The 26,460-nt window shown below is 42.4% G+C and overlaps 1 protein-coding gene and 1 pseudogene across 3 annotated transcripts in view; one reads left to right on the top strand and one right to left on the bottom strand.

Moving 5' to 3' along the window:
• The window catches only part of Aig1 (androgen induced 1), a 235,147-nt gene that overhangs the window by 50,047 nt on the left and 158,640 nt on the right, over window positions 1-26,460 (bottom strand). The gene's annotated exons all lie outside the window — the stretch shown is intronic.
• LOC116097733 lies at window positions 20,580-26,230 on the top strand (annotated as a pseudogene).

Genomic DNA, 26,460 nt, shown 5'->3' on the forward strand with positions numbered 1-26,460 from the left:
CTTCCTGTATTCCAGACTTCTGCACTAATAACCATTTATCAGAGAGTGCATACCGTATTTGTTCTTAACGACTATCACTTTCCTCACAGTGGCAGGAGACAAAAATCAACTTAGAAAACCCAGCAGCCATTCTGTATATGGATAATAATAAACACACCAAGGAAGAGACTATGGAAACAGTCACCAGATCCCAGCAACATCATGGGATAAACCTAACAGGAGTGGTGAAACTCCTCTCAAGACAGACCCTCAATTGGGGCTGGAGGGATGGCTCAGTGGTTAAGAGCACTGTCTGTTCTTCCAGAGGTACTGAGTTCAATTCCCAGCAACCACATGGTGGCTCACAACCGTCTATGGTGTGATCTGATGATCTCTCTGGCATGCAAGTGTACATGCAGATAGAGCACTCAAATACATAAAATAAATAAGTAAATAGATGACTGAATCTCAAAACTTTAAATCTCTGAAAAAAAGAAACTGAAGAAGATATTTGAGAAATTTTTTAATACGGCATTTTAGAAATTCTTTCTTTCTTTTTTTTTAGAACACTGGTCTAGACCTATACTACCTAAGATTTCTGCTATGTGGATGTTCTCAAATTTATATAACCAATGCTCATTCTTGGGCAGTAAGTGTCAGAGGATTTCAAATTTCCCTTTACTAGAAATGCCATGATGCACATCGCTTTTTTAAAGTATTAGATTAGAGTCTTCAAGGCTCCCGATACTCTCAAATCATGCCTGCAGCAGCATGGCTCAGATTAAAACGATGCTGAATTTGAACCAGTTTGCACCTGTATTGTTTAGCTGCATTGTGACATATAAAAGGAGAATTGCATTCCTTCCTTCTTCTGGTTGAATGGCTACTGTACATATACATGGTGGGCCAGACCAGAGACTGATCCTTTTCAGAAGACTAGAAGGATAAAAGGCAGGCTCTTGAATTCCTCAAGGATCAAATGCTCTTGGTATGGAAATCTAATGGGAAGACATATGGTCTGAGGTCTTAGTGAAAACTGCATGCTCCCAGAGCCCTAACATCTTCCATCTTTGGAGCCATTTGTGAGAGTACAAAGACTGCAGAACCAACAATGGAGCCCTTAGTAGGTTTCAGTTCTATGAAGCACTTCCCAAAAAGTTATGAAAGAATCTTTGTCCTGTTCTTACTATATTGTTTGCATATTCAAGGGAAAAAGGCAGGAAATGTAATGTTATGATCTTCAAACTCTAGCATTTTAGTAAAACAGAATCAGGTGGCAGTAAGTGTTGGCAGGTGAAAGATATGTTCAGTATATCAAGACAGGTATTTTTGGAAAAAAATTCTGGCTCATATTCACAGAAAAAATGGCAAGTGACGGTTTTGAAATACATATTAAAGTACTGGGTAGTCTTGGCCACAGCATACTCTGATAGATACCATCTCCCTCTGAGTCTTTGTTAATAAGTGTATGAAATTCCATGAGTGTAGGGCGAGTGAGTCCATACACTGCTAGATTTATATTTTACCTTTAATCTTCTCTATTCTTGTGGTTATTTTGAAACAGTACCATTAGCTCTGTGGTGAACTATTCAAGAGATGCTGTGTGCTAGTACAAAGACAGAATGTATTTTAGACATGCATTCTGTTGTTTTTTTTTCCTTATAATGTAGTTACCTCAGATGACAGTGGCTAGGAATTTCACCAACAGTTTGAAACATCAGCGGTAATTCTACAGTATAAAAAAATAAAAATGCACTGCTCATCAAATGTGATATAGAAAAAGATCTGCAAATTGCACTTTTCATCTGAAGACGAGGTTGATCCTGAAGGCCTGGGTGGCTTACAAGTGACAGGGCTATGATTTGGGCTGGTTCTTATGTAGAAATGTCTAAACTCTCTTTCTTTATTCATTTATCTGAAATGAGCAGAATATGAGCCACTTTTCAATGAACTGAATGTAAACAACCAACCCAAATAGGATCAGTTGCCCAGTTACTCTCTTGTCCCTCCCATGCCTGCTGCTGGTCAGATGTTGTGCTTGGCATGGTCAGGTTGTGCTTTGCTGATGCCAGACAGGAAGTGGGCTGGGAAAAAGAAGATCTGATAGACCACTGCATTGTTGGCGTCCTTGGTATGAAAAGGGGTCAATGAACTCCATCAGTGACATGATCAATGACCAGAGGTCATTGGGTGGCTAGCTGCACATGTGCAGATGTGGCCAGTGGCAAATTCCAAGGGAAAACATTTTTGTAGTTGTTTGTTCTTTTTTAAAATCAAAATAAGATTTCATCATTCATATTTCATATACAAAAGAGTTTTCAGTCCCCCACCTAAACATTTTTGGTGCAAATTAGCCTTATTTATTAAGAGTATATGTCAATAAGACAAACACAGTGCCAAGTATTTGTCCCAAATTTAAATATTGCCTTATAGATAAATAAAGTTTTATGAAATAAAGAAGTAAGTTATGCATGCCTCTGTAATAGCTGACCTGGAAGGCCAAATGTGGAGCAGCAAGAACAGTTAGCATAGAACTAATTGTGCAAGAATTCCAGTGATAATTTACTCCTGGGTAGCACTCCACCTTAAGGACCTGAGCACCAGGTATATTCTCAATTAGGAGCCTGGCTGCACGGGAATGGAGAGGTTGAATTTTGGATGCTGGGATATCTCTGTAGCACTTAGAAAGGACCCTGGGATCTAGGACACCCAATAGGTATTTATAGTGATAATCTTTGAAACCATATTCTAAGAGGATACTATTAACTCCACTCAGCAGATGAGACAATACAAGGCTCGGGTTATGTTTCAAAGAGTATCCTAGAACTGCTAGGTCTGGAGTGATGAAACCTAGGCTGCTTTAAGTCCACCTCTAAATCTTTTCTTCGCAATAAAATCAAAGGTGTGTATGAACCCTTATGCGCCTCAGGGAAGTGCTCAGCCACTGAGCTAAATTCCCTCCTTTCCACCTCCTTTTACTTTTACTTTTAATACAGAGTTTAACTAAGTCACCCAGACTGGCCTCAAAGAAACCATCTAAGTCTAAGCAGACCTTGAACTTTTGATCCTTCTACCTCAGTCCCAAGTAGCTGGAATTATAGGACCATGTGACCAGACCTGTTCCTGAAATGCATTTTAGAGAGACATCTGAGTTGAAGATTTGGTAAGTCTATGATAGAGATTATGGAAATTATCTTCCAACAGACCAAATTATTTTAGCTCAGGCTCATAAGAACCCACAAGGTTTTTGTTGTAGAAGAAAAGAATAATTTTGTTGTTGTTCCTGTAGCACACACTATCACCTCACTAACAGTAAACAATAAAGCCAGTGAGCAGAACGCAATAACACAGTGTTGTGATGGCAGTTATGAGTAGGTGGAAGAAAAATGGAGAATGATCTATTTCCTAAACATGAGTAATCACTGAAACTCCATAGTGTTCTCAAGTAGATGTAGATGCATTTTGGAGAAAGAAACATGGAGATAGTTTGGTCAACAACTCTGAATAATTGCACCGGATTGTTTTTTGCACTTGTTACTATGATTTGATGTGATTTGTTCCCCCCAAGGCTCATGTGTTGGGAGATATGGTCTTTCATATCAGAAAGCAGGGGCAATGGAACTTTAAGAGGTGGAGACACCAAAAATTCCTCATGTCACTGGAGTCATGCTTTTGGAAGGGTTTTGGAAACTCCAACCTTTCTGTACAGAAATGTGGTTTCTTTTATTCACTTACACTTCAGCTTGAGGTGTCACCTAACATGATGTTATCGACAGGGTTGGATGTCCAGGTCTATGGGCTAAATCTACCTCTTTGCTTTATAAAACTTACCTGCTTTAGGTAATTCACTATAGCAGAGAAAAGAGACTCATACAGTTGTTAGTGAACAACTTGTGAGTGACTGAAGTTTGACTTGTTTCAGAGTCCTGTGAGGACTGCCAAACAAGTTAACACTTTATCTGGACAATATAGAAACTCTGTCTTAGAATACACTGGTCCAAGATATAGAAATTATTATGCAACAAACTCTGTCATCCACTGTTGTATTTGGAAGCCTGTATCCCAAATAAGAAAGCATGAGTATTTCATGGGCTATTGCATCTGTGTGTTTTCTTAGGGTTTGGATTAGTGCCCTGCGGTGCAGCAGAGTAACTTCTGCCACGAACTGATCAACATCATGTGGCAAAGTTCTAACACTGAGTGGATACATGTGGTAGAGTCTTCTTTACACAGAACAGTCCTCAGACCCAACGGAGATATAGATAGACAGAAGACACACGATTTCTGTGGTATGTGTCGAGTGAAGAGATGGAGGAGGGAAAAGAGTGTTTACCGAAGATGCTCAAAGGAATAATGCGATGTAGTTATGCAGGGCAATTAGAAAGCTGGCCTGTGGGACCTAGAGTGGGCCAATCGCCCCCTTTTCAAACACTGCAGGTGGGAGTCTTGCACACTCTGAATCTGAAAATCATTCTTCACAGAATAATGGGATGGGATGACTTAGTGCTTGTCAAACTTCTGTCAGAAAGGTTAAGGTTGTGAGTTTGGTTTGCAAATATATCAGGACTGAGTGATCTATGGTTAGGTATAAAAGACACTAATACGAGATACTTTTAGGGACCCTCAAAATATTAATGCTTTTAAGGCCAGAATAAAAAGACCAAACTTCAGAGTTGAAGATTATGTTCCTTTTCACCCACACAGTTAGATAGCACACACCAACAGAGGGAAAGCCTCAAGACTAGAAAATGACCAAGACCTAAAACACTCAGACCAAGACCTTGACACAGCTACTGGATTTAAAACAAAACTTTTTTTTCCTCATTCGATTCACGTTTCCTTAAATATGTCCAAAAAGAAACTATTTAAGTTTTAGAGATGGAATATCTCTTCCATAAAGAGAAATTAACCATAAAAACAAATATAATAACAACGAATCAACCTAAGGTGTCCACCAGTCATGCTTGCTTGACTGAGACCTTGGTTAGGAGGCCTCATATATGTTAAATAGGGATGCTAAGTGTGAGAGGGGCATTAAAGACACATTAACAGGAAGTGAGACTTTGCTAATAGAATCAAAAGGACAGCGAACAGGGAATTATCTTTGGCTACCTGGTTTGTAAAGTTTAATGACAGAGCTCTGTAATATGCAGCTTCTCTTGCATAGTCCTAGAGTTACAGCTATAATTAGGATCCTGAAGTCCTCCAATGGCACAGGTGTTAAAGGCCTGATTCCTGGTTTGGAGGTGTTAGGACACGGTAGAAACTTGAAGAAGTGGGATCTGATGGGGGTTATTAAACTCACCAAGAGTGTGCACTCGTAAGACACTGCAGAAACCTGGTCTCCTTTTCCTCCTGTGTTTCATTTCTTGGCCATAAGTATGTTAGTGGCTTTGCTCTGCCTCACATCCCTGCCAAGCACAGCAGGGCCAGCTAATTATGGAGCGATACTCCAAAACTAAGAGCCAAAGTCAACCTTTCTCTTTTAAGTTGATTATCTCGGAAGTTTGTTAGAGTAACCATGAATCGATTGACACAAGTACACCATGCATACGCTAGGACACACTACAATGGATTGTTGATAAGTTCTTGTTGTACTTTCTCACTACCAGATTGTTTGTGAATGGTCGGCTTTTGCCAGAAATATGGAGAGGTGTGCAAGTAGCTAGTTAAGGTACTGATGTAGGAAGAATGTTCTATTATTTAGCAGTATTAAAGAAGCAGGTCTACACTGCACATGGCTATGGATGGCAAGACCTTTATGACTATCTGTGATGGCAACCAGCAACCTATAAACAAAAAGAAGTCAAAAAAAAAAAAAAAAAAAAAAAAAAAAAAAAAAAAAACCAAACTCTATCATTGACTCAGAGAAGGACAAAGCTACACATGATGGCACAAAATCAGGGGAAGAGAGACGATGGACTTGAGGACATCTCATTTTATGTCCCAGAACTGACAGGTAGTCAGAGCACTCAAAACCGAAGATAAAAAATAAGATTTGGAGAATGCCCTCTGCCATTTTCCTAGTCATCCTCTTCTCTGAATCACCCCAGCCCCCATAGGGGAGTACTTCACTCTTACCGTGTGGACACTATGTAAAAGTTATTTCTTCATTGGAAGCAAAGCCAGCTTTAGAATGTGAAGCATGAGCAGCTTAGTTCAGTAATAAAGGTAGGCACCCCAGTGTCTACTTCTGTGCAATAGGAGGTCCAGGGCAGGTTCCACGCAGTTCTCCCAGCTGTGGGTACCTGAGTTACCAGGTAAGTGTGTTCCTCTGGGGTGTTAGGGTATCTGTTTTTCTTACATCTCTATGACAAGAGGATTACAAATCGGAGGATGTCTCTATATACATGTTCGTGAACATCCCTTTGTGTGTACATGTGTCAGTGTGCACCTGGGTGCCTGGGTGCCCCAGACTGAGGGCACATGCAGATGTGTGATTGACCCTGCCTGGGGGGAATAGGCTGAGGGGGTCCCTAATGTCCATCAGGTTTAGAGGTCCAGCAAAAATAAAACAGTGGAAAACCTGCCGCAGTGCATAAAAACACTGCACAATCCCATTACAGCTTGAATTTTCTTTTATTACCTTGGTCACTTACATGCAAAGAAAAGGGGGGGGATTAAACTGAGAAATCTTTGTTTGATAATAAAACAAGAAGGAACTCCCAGGCTTAAAAGTAAAGTCATATAATTTGAAGTGACAGAAAGGGTAACATCATAAAAATGCACATCATAAAAAAGCACATGGAGGGACCCACGGCTCCAGATGCACATGTAGCAGAAAATGCCTTATCTGGAATCAGTGGGTGAGGGAGGCCCTTGGTCCTGTGCATGCTCAGTGCCCCAGTGTGGGGGAATGCCAGGGCGGTGAGGTGGGAGTGGGTGGGTTGGGGAGCACCCTCATAGAAGCAGGTGGATGAGATAGGGGGGTTTGTGGAGGGGAAACTGGGAAGGGGGATAACATTTGAAGTGTAAATAAAAATAACCAATAAAAAATAAATAAATGAAAACACAATGCTGGCTGATTCACTGTCCCTTGGAATGAAAGCCCAGTGTTGGGGGAGGGCAGCTGAAATTCTTGGGGCCACTGTGAATTCAGAATGAGTGGGGCACAGCTCCTCTTCCAGGAGTATGGAAACAAGACCCTAGATAGCTTGCAAACCAACTGGTGAAGGTCCAATTGTGTGAACGGAAGTTTTCAGGGTAGGGGTGGGGGTGGGGTTAGAGAGGCACACATGTGTTAAAGACTCTACGAGGCTGACTGACTGATAAGAGCTTTTGTGATTGTGGAGAGCTGAAGTCCATTTATCTTAGGATTTATCTTAGGTACTCTTCATTATTCACATTTGCATTTGCCCCAATACTCTTGTGATAGTCAAGTGCAATCCCTTTTGGAAAGAACAAATAAAGGGCCAGAGTTTACCTACCCAAATGTTATCACAAAATACCTTCATTCATGACTTCATTTTGGACATGGTATTTGGGGTAACCTGAATTGGTATTTCTGGGCTGTCATCCTGCATATCTGGCTCCAGCAAAAGCTTTTACTTATTCTCTCTGAGGTAAGGGAGACTGTGTTCTCCCAGGGGCAGTAGCAAACCTGAAATCTTATGTCTAGTTCTGACTTTTGTTTTATTCTGAAATTGTCACTAATTTTATCAGCTGGCTAATTCAAGGTGTGCCACCCCCCAAGAGGCATCCTTCACAATGGATCCAGTTTCAGTTACTATGGTCTCTGTTTCTCTAAAAGTTTCGTGACACTTCCTTTTGTCATGTGTTTCCCTTTCCCAGAGCTGGAGGAACACAACGTCGAACCTTTCTTTTTTTGACGGTGTCTTTGTGGCATGGTGTTTGCCATCTGTTCCTGCTGACTGTGATGTCAAGTTAAAGGACTTACATAAGAGCAACCTCCTGTTGACAATGAGATGAGAAACTGTGACCCAAGGTCAAAAAACATAGGTTCAGGTGGAACCAACACAAGCATCAGAATGTTCCAGGCATTTAGCTGTGACATCAGTCCCAACAACTCCTAGGATGTGGCTTTAATCACTAGAACTAAAGAGTGTCACACATTAAACAAAGACATGCATGTTTTTGCATCATGGAAGCAATTATACCAGGACAGTAACAAACTAGAAGGGCTGTTAGAAGAGACACATTTACAAGTATTTTTAACTTGACTTGAAGATAGTAAGTTCCTTTTGCTGACTCTTCCTAATAACTGTGCTGAGGGGCTTCCACGAGGTGCTGAGGGGCTATGGCGTTATATTGCAAGGTAACACTGTACTGTGCATAACTTTCCTTATTTACAACCCAGCATCTTGTAGACCAATAATTATATGGATTTTCTTTCTTTCTCTTTTTCTTTCTGTGAATGGATGCCAGCCATAGTGCACAGTGCAGTGTAAAATGTTAGTGGAATTTTCAGTGGCCTAGCTTTCACTTCTTCTGGGCACATTTCACAGTTAGTACTGGTAATTCTCACAGCCTAGCACCTCTAATTGCTACCCTTAGACAGAAAGCGATGAGTGTCACACAAGCATGGGCAACATGGTGCGGGGTCCTCAGACCTCTGCTCTTACTCTGGTGGATTGAGGAAACACTTCACACAGCAGCAGACCCCTGAGCTGGGTTTCTCCAAGGGCTTCAGGGATGACACACAGAAGAATGAGTAAGGGAAGGAACTGGTTGACAAGAGCAAATATAAGTCATTGTGAGGACATGGCACAGTCTGCCAAGGGATGCTACCCCTGTATAAGCTCAGAACGCATGAGCGCAGTAACTGATTAAGGCAGCTCTAAGATGAATCTTGAAGGATTTTTTTTTCATGCATTGTGCCAAGTCCTTTTTTTCCTCCATAAGCCCAAATATCTGCTGTAGAATTTAAAGTATATACAGATAAGGGAAACCAAGTGGATATCAATAATAGGAAGTCCAACCTAGAGGCAGAGTGCCGGAAGGGACAAGGAGAAGAGGAACTTACGTGCCATGATGTGTCCCTCTCTGAGCCAAACCTGGTGAGTGTTCGCCTAAGGAAGGGACTTAGTTCTGAGGGCTTTCTCCTTGGTCCCCTCCGAAGCCTCGTACAACATCTTCCCTAACATCCTGTCTCCTTACCTACAACTCCCTTTTTGGTTCTTCCCTCCTTAATCTAAATAATATATGCAACACAAAGCAAGCAAGCAAGCAAGCAAACAAAGAAAAGATAAAAAACTGCTGGTCTATAACTTTGGCTAATATCTGTTTAAGCACATGAAAATGAGATTTTCCCTATCTCTCTATGTCTATAATACTTCCCTCACTTATTTCCCTCACATATTTATGTGCATCAATTATACACATAAATATGGTATACATAAAAATAAGAATAGCTCCCATCCACTGAGCTGATATATGGGAGTTTAGAGTAGATAATTTCTACTCTGATCTTATTTCATTCACGTGAAAAATTCCTGTTATGGTGGTTATTTTAGCCTTCATTTTCTACTTGAGGGACAGAGGATCAAGGATTGGCTTGTTAAAGAGAGTGTAGAATTTCACACATTTTCCAGCCAGTGCTTATCCAGATCTCTCTAACTCCCAAGCCCAGGCTTTCAACTGATATACATATGTCACGTGTTCTTCTGTTCATTCACTTGTTCATCCACTCACTTAGTAAATATTATACCGATGGTGCTTATTATAATCCCAGGTACTTAAAAGAGAAACTCAGAACATAGTAGGTGAAGATTCTTATTGGTCAGCTGTCACTGGGGATGCCTTTTAATTAGCCAAATATAATCCTGAAGTCTTTCACCTTGGAAAAGATCTAATTCATTAGGGTAGCTTTCATGAGTTCCTGTGATAAAACTGGCTTATGCAATGCCTACCAATAATGATTGATCTTGTGAATTTCTTTGCTGTATGCTAGGGGATGTTCACATAGATTAAAAATCCCATTTGTTTCTCACAATAAGCCTCAGCTATAATCGTTATTACCGTCATAATTCCATTTTAAATAAAATAATGCAAAAAGAATTTAGGAAAATAATGCTCAGGTTTACCCAAGGGAAGGTGCTGGATTTGAGCTCAGATTCAGGCAGTGTGCAGTTTGCTCTATCGTCTGTGGGACACCAGGGAACATGAGGGGATAATAGTCAATGGCAGACCTTGTATTAAGGAAAGATAGTTTTCCTTGCCATGTATGTGCCGGAGAGAAGGAACCTGTAGCCTTGCCTTATCTATTCAGGCTGGCAAGGTTGCCAGGGGCTCAGGACCATTGAGTTTCTGTATTTGAACATAAGAACATTCTTGATGCCCCTACAGGGAAGCAAATCTCATGGTGCAACATCCTTTCAGTAAAGAGGGAGGGTGAGAATGACCCCAGGACATCACCACAGAGAAGTGCTCAGCCATGGTTGAGCCTTTGTCTCTTCAAAGGCCTGTTCTCTTTGCAAGCATTTTGTATGAATGGCAAGGAGAGTACAGATGAGGGACAGCAAGGAGACATCGTAGAGATGGAAGGCGTAGGGGAACTGAATAGTCCTTAACTGATGTGAACACTCCAATACTTCCTTCAAGGTCCTGATGAAATACGTTGAGTAGACAACCAAACAAAGAAGTGAATTGTTGAGAAAGGAAGGCCAACACACTCAGTCACACACAAAACACAACAACACGTGTCTGTGATTTCTCAGAAATTACTTTCTGGGCAGAGCTGACTCATCAGATGTATCAGCATCCTCTGGTGTCAGGGTTTGGCTCTAAGAAGATGAATTCGATCACTGGATTCCATTCTCTAACATCTATCTAGCTACTTTCAAGTGAGCTGCCATTCTCAGGGTGGGATCCAACCTATGTTTCAGATCAATTTATTGCTCTGGACTAACAGCTGTCACTTAAAGACTTCAGGTTGTCATGTGCTTTAGGTTGAACAATCTGACTGTATATTTGGAATCTTCTCTTTGCTCTATAACTCACATGGTCACCTTCTGTCCATCGATGTTTTGCTCACATTTCTCACAATGTGAAACATTGGACTTAACATTAACAGAGGATATGTGGGCACTTTCAAACTGATGGCTTTCAAGTTGATAATTTATTTTCTCTGTTCTATCCCACTGTTCTAAGACTTTAGATGGTGGGACCTCAAGTTAGAAGCTGCCCAAGGCTCTGAGTTATAACCTGAAAGGGAACAGCCCTGAGAGTCCTGTGGACTGCTGAAGACTTTTGTGTGAGTGAGGAGTAAACTGTGTAGCGTTGATGTATGGAGAGTTCAGTGCACACCATTTTACCTCAGGATAAACTGGCCTAGCCTGACTAAAGCAAGTCCATCATGCCAAACTTGCCCTAAAAGTATTATGCCCTGTTTTGATTTGTGTTGTGTGCCGATATGATGATACTGGCAATTTTATATCAATCCATAATTGTGAGCCTATAAATGGATCAGTAATATTCTACATAGTACTATAATCAGCCCGAGGAAAGGTGTCCTTGATATACTGGGGGTGGGGCCACTTTAAGAATATATTAAATGAAGTAGACTACAGCATACACAGCTTTTGTTGGAGGAATTTCTAAGTCTCATGCCCTTAAGCAAATCTTATTTTCATTAGTTTTTATTAGAATCCCACCTGCAATTCATGAGAAATAAAAAAAAACATAAATTTCTGAGTGCAACATATACTGAGTATAAAAATACATTTAGTTTTAAGGGGTAAAATTTATAATTGTGTATTATAGAAAAGGGGAAATGTTGTACTCCAAATTGTAGTCATATAGGACTAAATCACCAAATAAAAGCTACGCACGTACAAAGTATAGAGAAAAATTAATTTTTGCCATTAACAGTAAGATGCTTCCATCGTTGTTTGTAATGCCATAGCTGTCTGTCACAGCATGGCTGTAAGCTTTCTTGAGATTCGAAAGATGCGTCTTCACCAAGTCCTCAAGTACGATGATTTCAAATGCTTTTAATTTAGCCTGTTTACGATCAAATAAATGTTATTTTGATTGACTGGCAAACAACTCCGAGCAGCAATAAGCACAATTATGTTTGACATGGAGACATTAGAAAAATCTATAACCCAAACCTTTAAAGCCTGATTTCAAATGTCAGATCTGACTTATGAGAACCAGTTATAATCCTGCTTCATGCAAAAAGCATTAGGTTAATCTGGAGGAAAGGACTGTTGCCAAGCATACCCTGGCATAATTAATCAAGGATATTTCAGAAACGGATCGTCTCCAAGAGATTATTGATTTGCTGTCACGATGAGGTTTTCTCGTGGCTGTGCTGGCGCTCTGGAGCTAGGACGCACTGGCATGCGTTTTCCCGTCACTAAGCCTTGATCTGTCCTCCTGGACTCCTGCCTTCCTTGTGCTGACATCTGCAAACACTCACTCTTGACAGCCTCATGCCCGAGTGTGGTGGCTTCCAAGTTGACTAGGATTAGTTCAGAAGGGTTTTTGGACTAGTCTGAATGTAATTGAAAGCAGAGAGTCGTGAGTCTCGAGAGAGTAACATGCACCCTCAAATGGCATCATATTCACAGAGAATGTGCATGTCCATATACAGTCATGTTCACATACACACATATGCACTTACACACACACACATACACACACACACACACACAAGCATATACCAGTGTGACGATATATAGTTAGTGCATGTACATGTATACTCATTCACACACAAGCACACAACTATGCATATACATACCTGTGCCTACATGTGCAAACATACATGTACCCATCCATGCACATACAATCACAACCCATTATATCTTTGAAAAAACATATAAACACACATGCACACATAATTCAAAGCATAACACATACCTCATGCTTACTTATGTAGCAAGTATATATCTATCCACACATATTCACTAAAAATACACGCATGCTTATGAACATGAGCACACAACTGTGTGCACATGCAAGCATATGTGTATAAGCATATAGTCACATATGCAAAGACATATACATACAAGCACATGTTCATACAAATGCACATATACATATTAGCACCCTTAAACGCAGAAGGTTTCGCTTTTAGTCTTCAAGAACATTTCTAACACATATTAGACAAACTAGTAAGCTTCCAGAAGACCAATGATTGTTCACAAAGTCAACCTAAATCCATAATCAAAACATGGATCCAGTAGCCAAGGCCCCCAGATAGTCACCTTCACACCCCTTTATGTCACAACCAATTTCCCCAAAGAGAATCCATATTCTAACTTCAAAGAATGTGCAAATCAGTCTCATGTGACCTTAGCATTTTTAGGAACAGAATTTTCCATGCATCTCGATTTTGCCCATTACAATGCCTGAAACTCAAGACTCATCCTCCCTGCTGAAGAGTGAACTGAAGCTCCCAGAAAAAGCCACACCCAGGTTAAAAATTCTTTTAGGCTGATTGACTGGGTTCATGACTGTGGGGAGTTGGACTGTTAAAGATCCAGAGCCAAATTATCTCCAGCTATCTTTAGTTCCTTTAACAGCCATTCACTGCCTACCTCCTTGTGGAGCCTACCATCCTTTTGTCAGATTCAAGACTTTGAAATGTACTAACTAAACCAATCACCATTTCCACCAACCAACAGGGAGAAGGTTATCAGCCAGTACCTTAAGCCTATAGCAGATTTCCCACTTTGCTGTAATTAACCAATGTGCCATGTCTCCACCCTGTATTTGAAATGCACCTTGACTTATGACTTCCTTTTGTTCCGTAACTATAAATCTGCATGACACCATTTCCACATTGGAATGGTTTTGGGGGGCAACCTGAATCTGTGTTCCTGAGCCATGGCCACCCACTTGGCTCAAGAACAAGCTGTCTCTTATTCCTGTGAGGAAAGAGCTGTGTTTTATGTCAACTATCTCCTGCCTTTGTGTGACTACAAAGTAATTTATGAGTCTGTTCTGTCTTTAATGACATCATTCTTCTCTCCACGCCTGCGCATTCAGGAAGAACGCATCTGTATCTGCTCTTGTGCATTCTTCCTTTGGTGACCGTTAGGGTCAAGCCATTTCCTCTGGGCCTTACTTGACCATCACCTTGCTGAATCACAGGTTCCTGAAGTGGCCTACAGAATACTGGGATCCTTAGTTAGGGCCATGAAATAAACAGGATAATACAGTGATAACTAGATTGTGGTAATGCTAAGTCACCTACCCTACAGCATACTGGGATCCTTAGTTATGAGGATCAAATAAACAGGATAAAGCAGTGATCACAGTAATAATAGTAATGGGGCTTTTAGCAATCTCTTCTAGAAAGAGTTGGAGTGTTGCTGGACCGACCCCTCAGACTCCAGGACCCACTGTACAACCCCAGCTCCCACAGTTGGATATGATTGATTTAAGGGGATTTGAAAGGAAGCATTCAGAGGGTGGTAGATTAACAGAAGGCAGGACTTCAGGAATGTAGCTCTTGTGACGTCATCAGCCATGCTGGGTGGGAGTTTCCAGTGTTGTACCTATCTCTGAGTCACCCAGCAGTCTCTAAGCAACCTATTGCCCATGGCCTACAGATAGTTCAGTAAATCCACTGACCTGTTGCTGGTGTCAGGAATTACTACCTTTCTCCAGGGAAGCTAGAGTAACAGCAAACTTGTCTGTGCATTTTCTTGAATGTATGCTGGGCTGCTGAGTCACCTGTCATGATCCAAGACCCTTGCCTTCAAAACCCAAGTAAAACAAAGATCTTCGAAAAGCCACATGACCATTTCCCTCCCTTCTGAGGACTGTGAGGTTCATTTGTTCCATGCCTTTGCTGGCACTAACCTTTTTTTTTTTTTTTTTTTTATTTCAGTGGTTCTCATATCTGTCTTTAAAATTGCAAGGTTACTTTTGTAGGTCATCCATCAGGTTCTTTGGGAAGGTAGCTCTGAGATGAAAATCAGCATGCAGTAGTTTCTGGAGAACTACCACCTTTCAGATGAAAATTAGCATGCAGTAGCTTCTGGAGAACTACCACCTTTCAGATGGAAAAGAAGGGCCAGGAAGCAAGGACAACATGGGCTTTCTATAGCAACAAAGGCCCAAGGCAGCCTATCAGGGGCTGTGAAGTGGCGATCACTCTCCACAGTTAACACACTGGTGTGCATGGCCCAGGCCTTTAGACTGTCATCATGAACTAGTTATAGGATCTAGGCTGCTATAGGAAGGACAGCCTGGCCTTTAGTGGGTGCTGCTCTTCATATGGTTCATGAAGGGAGTTTAGGCAGAGGGTGGAAACCTATAGCACTCTCATCATTGAGGAAGTAAGTTGTTTGATCCCCAAATAGAACCCTAAATGGCATAGCGTAGCAATCTACCAAACATGGTTAATTCTATACTAAGTGATACAGCTGGTTTGAATCTCTGCTTGTAAAATCCACAGACTGAAACCTACAGTGAGGAGACTCGGACAGTCTCCAAGTGCACAGCAGGGGTAGGAGTGTGCCCACATTGCCTTTATGGGCATTTTTTGCTTTTAGGAGGGATGAAGCTGGTTAGTACATAGTAAAAGTCCTTGTTGATACCTACTGGATGCTGTTATCCTCTGCTGAATCCTCATACATGGTTCAACATGGCAAATAAGTCTTTTGACATGACACTGGATTGCCTGTCAGCCAGGGCCTAGCCTCTCTTTAAAGCTTATTAGATTTTCATAGCTATTTAACACCTTACGCAACTGAATAAGACACAGGCTAGACTGTCTACTTTTGAGCACTCTGGCATTGAGGTTCAACAGATAACGCCAGGCAAACAACATCAGAAGCTTAACACCCCACAAAGAGGTGCTTGTGGGCCTAAGGCTAGATGGAAGTGAACTTCTAGCTCTGCAATGGGAGTCCAAGCAACCAAATTTCATTTGCATTTCTCCACTATTCTTCATGACCTTAGCTTTTGCTAATTTACACACCTTTCAATATTTTAAGCATCTTTATTTTACAACACACACACACACACACATACACCCCGTCATAATCTTCTCCATTTTGCTGCATTATTCAAAACAATAGACTCTGTCAGCTTCAGAGCAGTTTGAGATCTGAAGCATGATGTACTTCAGTCTCAGGAGCTCAGCTAAATCACGAGAGCCAGGCATTCTCATTAGATTAAGCAGCCTGATCTGGGTGGAGGTAAATTTTCTACAATTATTAATTGATGATTTATAGTTTCCTATCCTCAAAGCTTAAGCATAGCTATGAATGCTTTTCTACAACTATTTTTGTTGCTCTCTATCTAGAAGGTAGGATCCTAATGAATGATTAAGTTAACAGGAACATCCCTAAGGTATACCTGGTGAAGGGAAAGCATGTTACTTCGCCCGGAAGGCTTCCTTATTCATGGAGACTGGATCTTGAAGTAAGGCAGAATAGAAGGGGAGGTAGATCAGAGAGCCTGCTCAACGGTTATGTGCACTTGCTCTTGCAACAGGCCACTGGTTCCAAGCACCCACTTCAGACAGCTCACAGTCAGCTGTAATCCCACTCCCTCATAGTGGTGGCACTGGTACCCTCTTCTGGCCTCTGCAGGCACCTACAAACATGCACACGTATTTACATCTAGACACACATACATGTGTGAATAAACTAAAAACAAAATAAAAAAAGACAGGGAAAATTAAGCTGACATGGGAATGAGAAAATGGTCTGCCTGAAGTCTCTATTCAGAGTCAGGAATACTGATGCATCCAACAATATCCACTATGAAGGTGGACTCTATAGAAATAATACTTTTATAATAATATTTTAAATAAATAACAGCAAACTAGGCTGAAAGGTGAAGAGTAGGTGACTTTGAGTTGAACCTTTCTTCTTGCAGTTTTCCGAGACTCTCACAAATGAGGATAGAAACTTTATTTATAGTCAAAACATATACTTGACTTCCTTCCCACCTACATATAATAAGGATCCCTGTAACCCGTCTAGCTGGATTCTTATTTTTTGAGCCTACAATGACTAGCATGCCTCAGAAACCAGGCCATGATGCCATTCAGGAAACAAACAAACAAGATAAACCACCACTAACAACGACAAAAAACAAAACAAGAAAGAAAAGAAAAAAAAGTTTCCTAGAAATCCCTTAAACATTGGAACTTCGAAGACACCAAAGTTGTGAACATGGCTGTTTCTGTGACACTGGAGGGCCTCTTTTGGGACGCCTACCTCCACATCTTGAATGTGCATTGTTCTTTTCCTAAGAACCACCCCCACCAAGTAACAGTCATGTATAAATCTATGGTAAAACCACTTCTTAATTAATTCCAGCTTTCCTTCATTCCGACTTGTACTGAAATCCTTGTCTATGGGAAGTCACAAATCCAGGCCTCACGTTAAAAGGTCCCTCAGCAGATCTCCCCCAGTCTCCTCACGAAGCTGCGTGTCCTGTGCGCACTGCGGAGGGCTTAAGAGCTGAGGTGTGCACACACTTCTCTCTCTACTGCCATTCTTGCTCCGGCCAGTGTACTTCTCTGACCTCATCTGTTCTCACTTTGATAGTTAAGAATCCGAGATATGTGGCAGGTATTTAAGAAGAGAGCGGGGCGAGCTGGGGGCTAACTTTGAGCCTTGAGAGTTATTGTAGTGTCAAGTCTCAGAAAAGGAGAAGTGGAGTAGAGAGCAGCCGCAGAAGAAACACTACTCAAGATGTTTCAGACGAGGAACATTATGGATTAGATGGAGCAGGCATAAGAGTTCCTAGATCATGGGTGTAATGAAAGAGAGTTAAGGAGTCTGGAAAGAGCAGCACACCATCCTATAGTGGTCAGCACTCTATGGATTATGAAAGAGAAACTTTCATAAGAGAAAGCATCAGTTGATTCAATAAATATGATAAATTCATGAAGATGATCTGAGAGTAGGGAATGACTAGGAGAAATAAGAGTGATTAAATATTAAGGAAAGACAAGCCATTGGACTCAGACAAGATGTGAACTCTGAGAACCCTTTTCTACACCCTAACTCACCAAGGATGGGGATCTGACCTTCAGTCCTTGCTTGAAGAATGTGTACAAAGATGTTGGAATCCTTCAGGCTTGTGCAAGCATGTTTTACAAACACAGACGAAGATGGGGAGAGGAGGGAGAGGAGGGGAGGGGGAGAGAGAGAGGGGAGGGAGGGAGTGGAGAGAGTAGAGAGAGGGGAGGGAGGGAGGGGTGGGAAAGGAGTAAGTGAAAGGTCAGAAAGCTTTCTGCCTCCCAGGTGAAAGGCTTGGGCTTAAGTGCTTTGAGCCCCTCTTGAGTTGGTTCTTGATTGTATTGTCCGTGATCAGCTGTTGGTTGCTTTTTCACCTTTACTGAGATATAATTGGCAGAGGGAAATTGAATACAATTTGATGTTTTGATAAATGTATACATTGTAAAAATGATTGTCCAAATCAGGCTAAACAACATATCCATCACTTCATGTAAGTGTTGGGGCAGTGTGTGTGTGTGCCCATGAGTGTGTGTGCACATATAAGTGCAGGATTCGATATCCTTGATTAACTCAGAGCAGGCCATCTTGGAGGACTTGTGTTTAACACGAGGTGACTAGGCCATATTCTTATTTTTATTTCCTTTTAATCCATCCCCTTCAGAGCATCATGGATAAGCAGGATTCTAAGTCAGAATAAAGCAAAGAAATTTCACTGAGTGACACTTAGCAGTCCCTGTCTTGGTGACACCTAATCCTCAGTAAAGCAAACCAAACGTGCATGCTAAGGCTGACGTTCACAGCCCCTCAGGGACAGATGGGAAGAGATCAACTCAGAATTAGCAGATACAAGTGGCTTCTTTTTGTTTGTTTGGTTGGTTAGTTGGTTTTGGTTTTGGTTTTTCAAGATAGGGTTTCTCTGTATAGCCCTGGCTGTCCTGGAACTCACTCTGTAGACCAGGCTGGCCTCAAACTCAGAAATCTGCCTGCCTCTGCCTCCCAAGTGCTGGGATTAAAGGCATCCACCACTGCCCCGCTATAAGTGTCTTCTTAATGCTTTTTTTTTCCTGGAGTGAAGGCATGGGTGGGGACTGACCCCGCAGACACATGGAGGATACAGAAAACACAACCCTGACTTTCTGTCACTGTAAGTTCACTGGGAGGGCAGAGGGATGCCTGGTCTTTTCTTCAGGTCTCTCAGAAATCCATCTCCTCCTAGTGAAGTAGATTGTATGCAGCCCTTGCCAAACTTAAATTGCATCCATGTTACAAAGGAAAGAGGCTTTAGCACATTCCTTTGGGGAATGGGAGCAATTTATTTTGTTTGTTTCTAATGGAGAGGGTTAGTTCCAGAATCTCACTGTGAGGTCTGAGAATGAGTTGGAGACTGCCAGGCAACAGGAGGGAGAGAGAGAGAAACAGAGTGATGAGTCTGTCTTGGACTTTATCAGGTGATAGAGACAGCAGGAGTATCCAGTTTTAAAGCCAAGGCATAAAGTACCATGCCTGAATTTACATCAGGAATACATTAAGCCCAATACTGTATGAATGGACATGCTTTCCTGATTCTATGATTTAGAAAATAGGGGAGAGGGAGAGAGCAAGTGTGTTTATATGATTGTGAGCATGAGTGAGAATAGGTGTGTGTACACATGTGTATTTATTTGCACATAGAAGCCAGAGATAGACAGGGGTGTCTCACTACATTACTCTCTGCCTTATTTTTTGAGGCAGGTTCTCCCACTGAACTTGAAGCTTACCAGTTTCGATAGGTGTCAGGCCATCAAGACTCCAGATCTGCCCATCTCTACCTCCCCTCGTGATTCTGGTTGTACATAGGTGCTGTAAATCCAGTTCTCATTGCTGAGGCAGCACACAGTTCACCAGCAGCCTCTACTGCTTTCCTAGCCTGGGTGATTGCTCTTGCTTTTCAAATTAACCCATCTCCACAACTCAGCACAATTGACTGTAGCAACTTTGGGGTGGTGTGGAGCAGGTATGTGTGTGTGTGTGTGTGTGTGTGTGTGTGTGTGTTGCTTTGCTTTTTTCTCTCTTTGCCACTCAGACAGTTCTGGGCTTGTGGCTTGCCTGCCTTTTGAGGAAAGAGAAAGAACATAAACGCAAATGACCAGGGTGATAATGTGAATCTGAAAAGACTTCGACTTCCTAGCATGAACTGGGGATTAGGAAACATCAACACAAGCTCTCATCTACTGGTCTCCCTGGAAAACTGATTTTATAATATAATTTACTTTTGAAGGCTGGGCTCTGTCTCCTCCTAGGAGAAGGGTCTTGTCACAGAAAGCAGAGAACACCAGCACACGGCTTCAAAGGTAACACGGGTGGTATAAATAAGAAAAACATCTCCCTTTCAGCCTTCCCAAGTCTATAATGAGACACTGGCAGCTTCAGTGATCTATGGCCGTTTTTTAGTTTCAGCAGAAAGCAGTATGCTTTGGGTCTTCAGAATACTGTTTGATAGCTTCACAGAAACCAATCAATAACATACAGGTAACATTTTCTGCAAGGCACATAAATCCTGGCCTAGGGAGACCAGCTGTTGTGAGATTCTGGATGGGCTCCAGTTTCCAACCAGGGAGTCTCAAGGAAATGATCCTGAATGTGGGGCTTTGTTTGGATTTCAATGGAATATAATCGGGTGACATCTGGTCCCCCACCTTGTGCTGGCTTGGCCACACTTCATCCGCCATGGCTCTGGGCACCTCCTGCAGGGTTTCCTGTGAGTGCCAAGCACCCGCGCCCTGCCAGTCGCCAGCTGTCAATCAGTTTTTCACAGTGGGGGACAAAAAGCAAACTTGGGGCCTTGAAGATGCCTGCTGGGAACAACTCATAAAAATGATCTTAAAATGTAATTTGGATCCCACTGCCCCACAAGTTACCGGACATTGGACAAAAGAGAATTTACAAAAATAACTGGCGGGAGGACAAAGGATCAGCGGAGAACAAGGAAAGGACCAGAAATGAGCAGTGTGGGGTACAAGCTGATGGAAAGAGAAAGGATGAGCATGAGAAGTAACGCATAGGAGTGGATAATAAACACACAGAGTGCACGCTCCCATCCAACAGCTATCATTTTCACACATGAATCCTCTGACTTCTAATAAACGCACACACTCACACAAGGCTGAGGTAGAACGCCTGTGGCTGTGGTCACTGGAGAGAGAATATAACACAACCGGGGGCTTGACAGCACATTTTCCCTATTACTCAGGATCTTAAACCCCATTCCAAGGACTGCCATTCAAGTTCTGGAAATCCATGGTAAAGAAAAAAATCATTGGTCTACGTAAAAGAAACGAACACAAGATAAAACACAGACTCCCTCAGCTACAGCAGCAAACATATTTCTCCGTGCTTTACACACTAGCAAAATTATATATATAAAAAGGTTATCTTAATTATCTCTGAGGAGTGAATGGTTCTTAAACTAAGATATGACTAATTATGGACTAACAAGATATTAAAAAATGTTTAGACACTGAAAAATAGTTATCCGATTTAGTTTTCATCGATCTTCCTCGTAAAACACTTTGAAATGAATGCACTTATAATATCAGCAAGTAGGAGCGTTGAGCTCTCCTGTTTTTGTTCATATCTGTGCACATAGGTGTGTGCCATGGAGCATGTGTGGAGGTCAGAGGGTGGCTTGTGGGACCCAATTCTCACCTTCCACCACATGAGTCCAAGGGACTGAACTCAGGTTTTGGGTGTTGGCAGTAAAAGCCTTTCCCTACTGAGCTTCCTTGTTGGCCCTGTTACATCATATACCTATATGTATACTTATTAGATGATTTTTTACTTCATGTGTACAACATCATTGGTAGTAGTATTATAGATTAACTAATAAAAGTTCATAAATACATTAGACCTACATAGGAAAATGAAGAAGAGAGCATTTTTAAAGAAACAAAAATATGAAGAAACAGGGCAGGACTTAGACTATTCACTGAGAAAAATCAGTAAGTGAGAGAGCAAATGGGAAAATTCTCAAAGCAAAAATAAACTAGGGTGAGAAGAAAAACCCAGTATCAGACACACAGAAAACAAACAAGAAACATTATCAGATTAAAGTGCTGCAATGTAATATAGGTCACCTTTCCTCCTAGAGATAACCGGTTAAAGGTTATTCTTCTTGTGATGCTAGCATAAGCCCAAATTGACCTTTCAACAGGTAAGAGTCCAGGACAACATGGCTCAGGGCACTTGCCCACGATGAATTTTCCCTTACATGTACAAAATCATAATCCGAAGAGTCATTACAAGTTCCAAGTGGGTCTCGTGCAACACCAGTGCCCTAATACATAGTCCGGTGGCTGCCAACCTGATTATTAGCGTCCCGCTTGTTTCTGATGTTTGTTTTGTAAGAAAATACTTCAGGATAGCCATGCAGATTTTTTTGATGAGGAACAGCAAAAGGAGAACACTAGGAAGGATTATAATAACTATTTATATTAAAACATTCTGAAAGAGTGACCACAAAGGCAAGACAGAAAAGTGCAAATTGCCTGACTTTTGTCTGTGGTTGCATTGCAACCATTCTCTGTCCCTAGACTGGTCCCCTGGGATACCCTAATGGAGTCATTAATTATTGTATGTTCACAATATCTACTTGCTAGATTATAAAGCTTAAAAAAAAAACATAAAGACGAGAAGGGAGCTGGGGATGGTGCAGTTGGTAAAGTGCTTGCTGTACAAGTGTAAGGACCCTGTTTCAAATCCCAGCACCTCTGAAAAAAGCTGCTTTGTCAGAGTGTGCCTTAAATGCCAGCATGCAGGGAACAAAGACTGGCAGACCCCTAGGGCTCGCTCTAGGGCTCGCTCGCAGCCAGCCTAGCTGAATCAGTGAACTGCAGGTTCAGTGAAAGACTTTACCTTAAGCTAAAAGAGTAATTGAAGAAGGCACTAAAGGCTGGTCTCTGTGTGTGCATGTATTCACACCTACACAAACACATGCAACCCACAGACACACCCATACAGCCACAGATACATACACATAGCCACACACCCTCACACATATATAGACACACACAGAGACACAGACAAACACACACACACACACACACACACACACATCCTTTTTACACACAGACACACATAGACTCACTCACACATAGACACACACAGACACACATACCTACACATACAGACTCATACACATATACACATATAGAAACACACAGAGACATATACACATATACTCACACACACACACATACAGAGACACACACCCACACACATACAGAGACGCACACATTTACACAGACACACACACTCATACATACTCATAACACACACAGAGACTCATACAGAGAGTGTATGAGTCATACTCTCATTCACATGCACACACACACACACAGATACACACTCACAGACACAGGCATACACACACACACACACACACACACACACACACAGATTCTTCAGTGTCCATGGTTGTAGTTGGCTCCCTCGTCTTCACCCATGTAAAATCCCTTCTCTCATTCTAGAAACCTGGCAGCTCCCCTACTTAAAACTTGTGTGTTTTCATGTAGTAAGTTAATATGCTTCTTGGCAATGGTTTCCTCCATTTACAGGCAATGGCTTCTCAGAATTCCCTCATTTTCGCTCTGTCCCCATTTTTCCTTGCAGCTTGAAAAAAAAATGACAAGATAAATTAGGGACCTCTTGTCTTCCAGCTCTCCCACAACCTGAGGAGGGGTTGTGAGTACGCCAGAGCCTCCCTGCTGCAAGCGATCCTTCCTGCCTCTCACATGCATGTGGAGACTTCACTTTTCTAAAGGGAGGGGTGCCTTGGAAATGATGTCACTGTGCTTTGACAGCATAAAATGTTTGATATTTCTTATGCTATTTGGATTGGGCAAGCCATTTGCCTTCCCCGGGCACAACTTAAATTCACAAGTGGATTTCATAAACAGATGCATTTACTAAGCAATATTAGGAAGAATGCTTTCTATTGCAAATGCTTCTATTACTTATTTCTCTCAACACTCGGGCTGCAGTGGTTGCTGATGGCCTTTTAGCAGCCATCCTTGGAGCACATCAAGCTATTGGATTTCTCAACAGCAGGGGATGTTAGAGGCTGTCCCTCAGAATTCACACTTGGTGAAAGATAGGCATTAGAAGAAACTGACCATAAGCTACCACTGTTTGCAGATTTCAGACTCTAAGGGTCATTGAACAACTTAAATTCATTGTACCAGAACCAAGGGGGTGGGGAAAGACCTTCAACAAGACCCTTAGCTTACCGCAAGGTTAGAGTTTTGGTTTAAGGTATCTTTGACTAGATTTCTTTTCTTCCCATGAATGGGGAGTTGTTGTTGGAAAGTAATTGCCTTTCTTCACATGTGGCATTTATAGATTGATGACTTGTAGTTTTGAATCTTGGATCCGGGTCCTTATTTCTCTAAGCAAGTGCTCTACCACTGAGCAACATCAACTCTATACTAAATAACTCAGAAAGTGGGATGGGGGGATAGAAAAATTATGATTTACAACCTGTGTATATTTTCCAAAAGCTAGCTCATTTTGCACTAAATTCTCATACTAACCAAAGCTGCTTTTGCCTGTTCAGGCCAAAGCCACCATTACTCACACACCTTGTGCAAACCCTGCCTCACAGGAGCTGGAAGGCAACGACACCCAAGAACTCCCCAGCTTCTTTCTCTCCTCCTCTTCAGGAACATCAATTGGGTTCCAGTGAAGTTCTGAGATTTGTGTCCAGGCTGAGTCTGTGTATTTGAAACTCTGAATTGTCTGAGAATTAAGATTCTCCTTTTCCCTTCTGCAGTGAAAAAAGTTGAAATCAAGAAGAAAGATCCTTTGTTGTTGTTGTTAAAGAGCAAAAAGAAGAAAGAGGGACTTGGGACATATCTAGGCAAAGACAAACTCTTCAATGACATGAAATTTGTGGAGAGTGGAAGGACTCTGAAATAAGTCCAGTGTTGGTATTTAACAGTATATTTATTAGCTTTGTGACCTTTGCCCAGATAGTTAACTTCCATATGCCTCAGTTTACACATCTATAAAATGGGGTTAAAAGGAGTGTGCTGGCTTTTTTGTTTTTCTTTTTGCCATCTTGAAACAAGCTAGTCATTGGAGAGGAGGGAGCCTCAAATGAGGCAATGCCTCCTTAAGATCAGGCTGTAGACAAGGCTGGGGGACATTTTCTTAATTAGTGATTGATGAAGAGGGCCCACCCCATTGTTGGTGGGGCTGCCTCCAGCTAGTTGCCCTGGGTTCTACAAGAAAGCAGACTGAGTAAACCACAGGGAGCAGTGTACCAGGCACGGCTGGCAGAGACAAGGGAACTGGTGGCCATCAAGAAGGTTCTTTAGGACAAAAGGTTCAAGAACCAAGAACTGCAGATTATGCATTGTAAGCTGGACCACTGCAATACTGTGAAGCTGTGGTACTTGTTCTACTCCAGTGGGGAGAAGAAAGATGAGCTGCATTTAAATCTGGTGCTGGAATACGTGCCGGAGTCGGTGTACCGAGTGGCCCTTCAGTTTACCAAGGCCAAGTTGATCATCCCTTTCATCTATGTGAAGGTGTACATATACCAGCTCTTCCGGAGCTTGGCCTACATCCACTCCTAAGGTGTGTGTCACCGTGACATCAAGCCCCAGAATTTGCTTGTGGACCCTGACACTGCTGTCCTCAAGCTCTGCGACTTTGGCAGTGCAAAGCAGTTGGTTCGGGTGGCAGCCCAACGTGTCCTACATCTCTTCTCGGTACTACGGTGCTTCAGAGTTCATCTTTGGGGCCACAGATTACACCTCATCCATCAATGTGGGCTGTGTACTGGCTGAGCTACTTCTCGGCCCGCCCATCTTCCCTGGGGACAGTGGGGTGGACCAGCTTGTGAAGATCATCAAGGTACTAGGAACGCCAACCAGGAAACAGATCTGAGAGATGAACCCTAACTATACAGAGTTCAAGTTCCCCCAGTTCAAAGCTCACCCCTGGCCAAAGGTGTTCAAACCTTGGACACCGCCTGAGGCCATTGCACTCTGCTCTAGCCTGCTGGAGTACATGCCATCCTCAAGGCTCTCCCCACTAGAGGCCTGTGCCCACAGCTTCTTTGATGAACTGCGGAGTCTCAGAAGCCAGCTCCCCAACAACCGCCCGCTTCCCCCCCACCCCCCCCCCCCCCCCCCCCCCGTTCAACTTCAGTCCTGGTGAACTGTCCATCGAACAATGCCATTCTCATTCCTCCTCACTTGAGGTCCCCAGCAGGCCCTGCTGCCCTCACCTCGTCCTCACAAGCTTTAATTGAGACTCAGACTGGCCCAGACTGGCAGGCACGCGATGCCACACCTTCCCTCACTAACTCTTCCTGAGGGTCCCACCGACTATCCCTCCATGTCCATCTGGGAAGGCCCAGTTGGGGCTGGGAAGGGGGCCACAGCCCATCAAGCTCCTGCCCTGGCTGGGCCCCTAGACTAGAGGGCACCTAGGCCTCCCTCACCAGCCTCACCTTTGTGGTGGGCTTTTAAAAGAGGATTTTAAGCCGGGCAGTGGTGGCGCACGCCTTTAATCCCAGCACTTGGGAGGCAGAGGCAGGCGGATT

This window comes from Mastomys coucha, unplaced genomic scaffold (assembly GCF_008632895.1).
Source record: "Mastomys coucha isolate ucsf_1 unplaced genomic scaffold, UCSF_Mcou_1 pScaffold2, whole genome shotgun sequence".
In the NCBI taxonomy this organism is placed as follows: domain Eukaryota; kingdom Metazoa; phylum Chordata; class Mammalia; order Rodentia; family Muridae; genus Mastomys; species Mastomys coucha.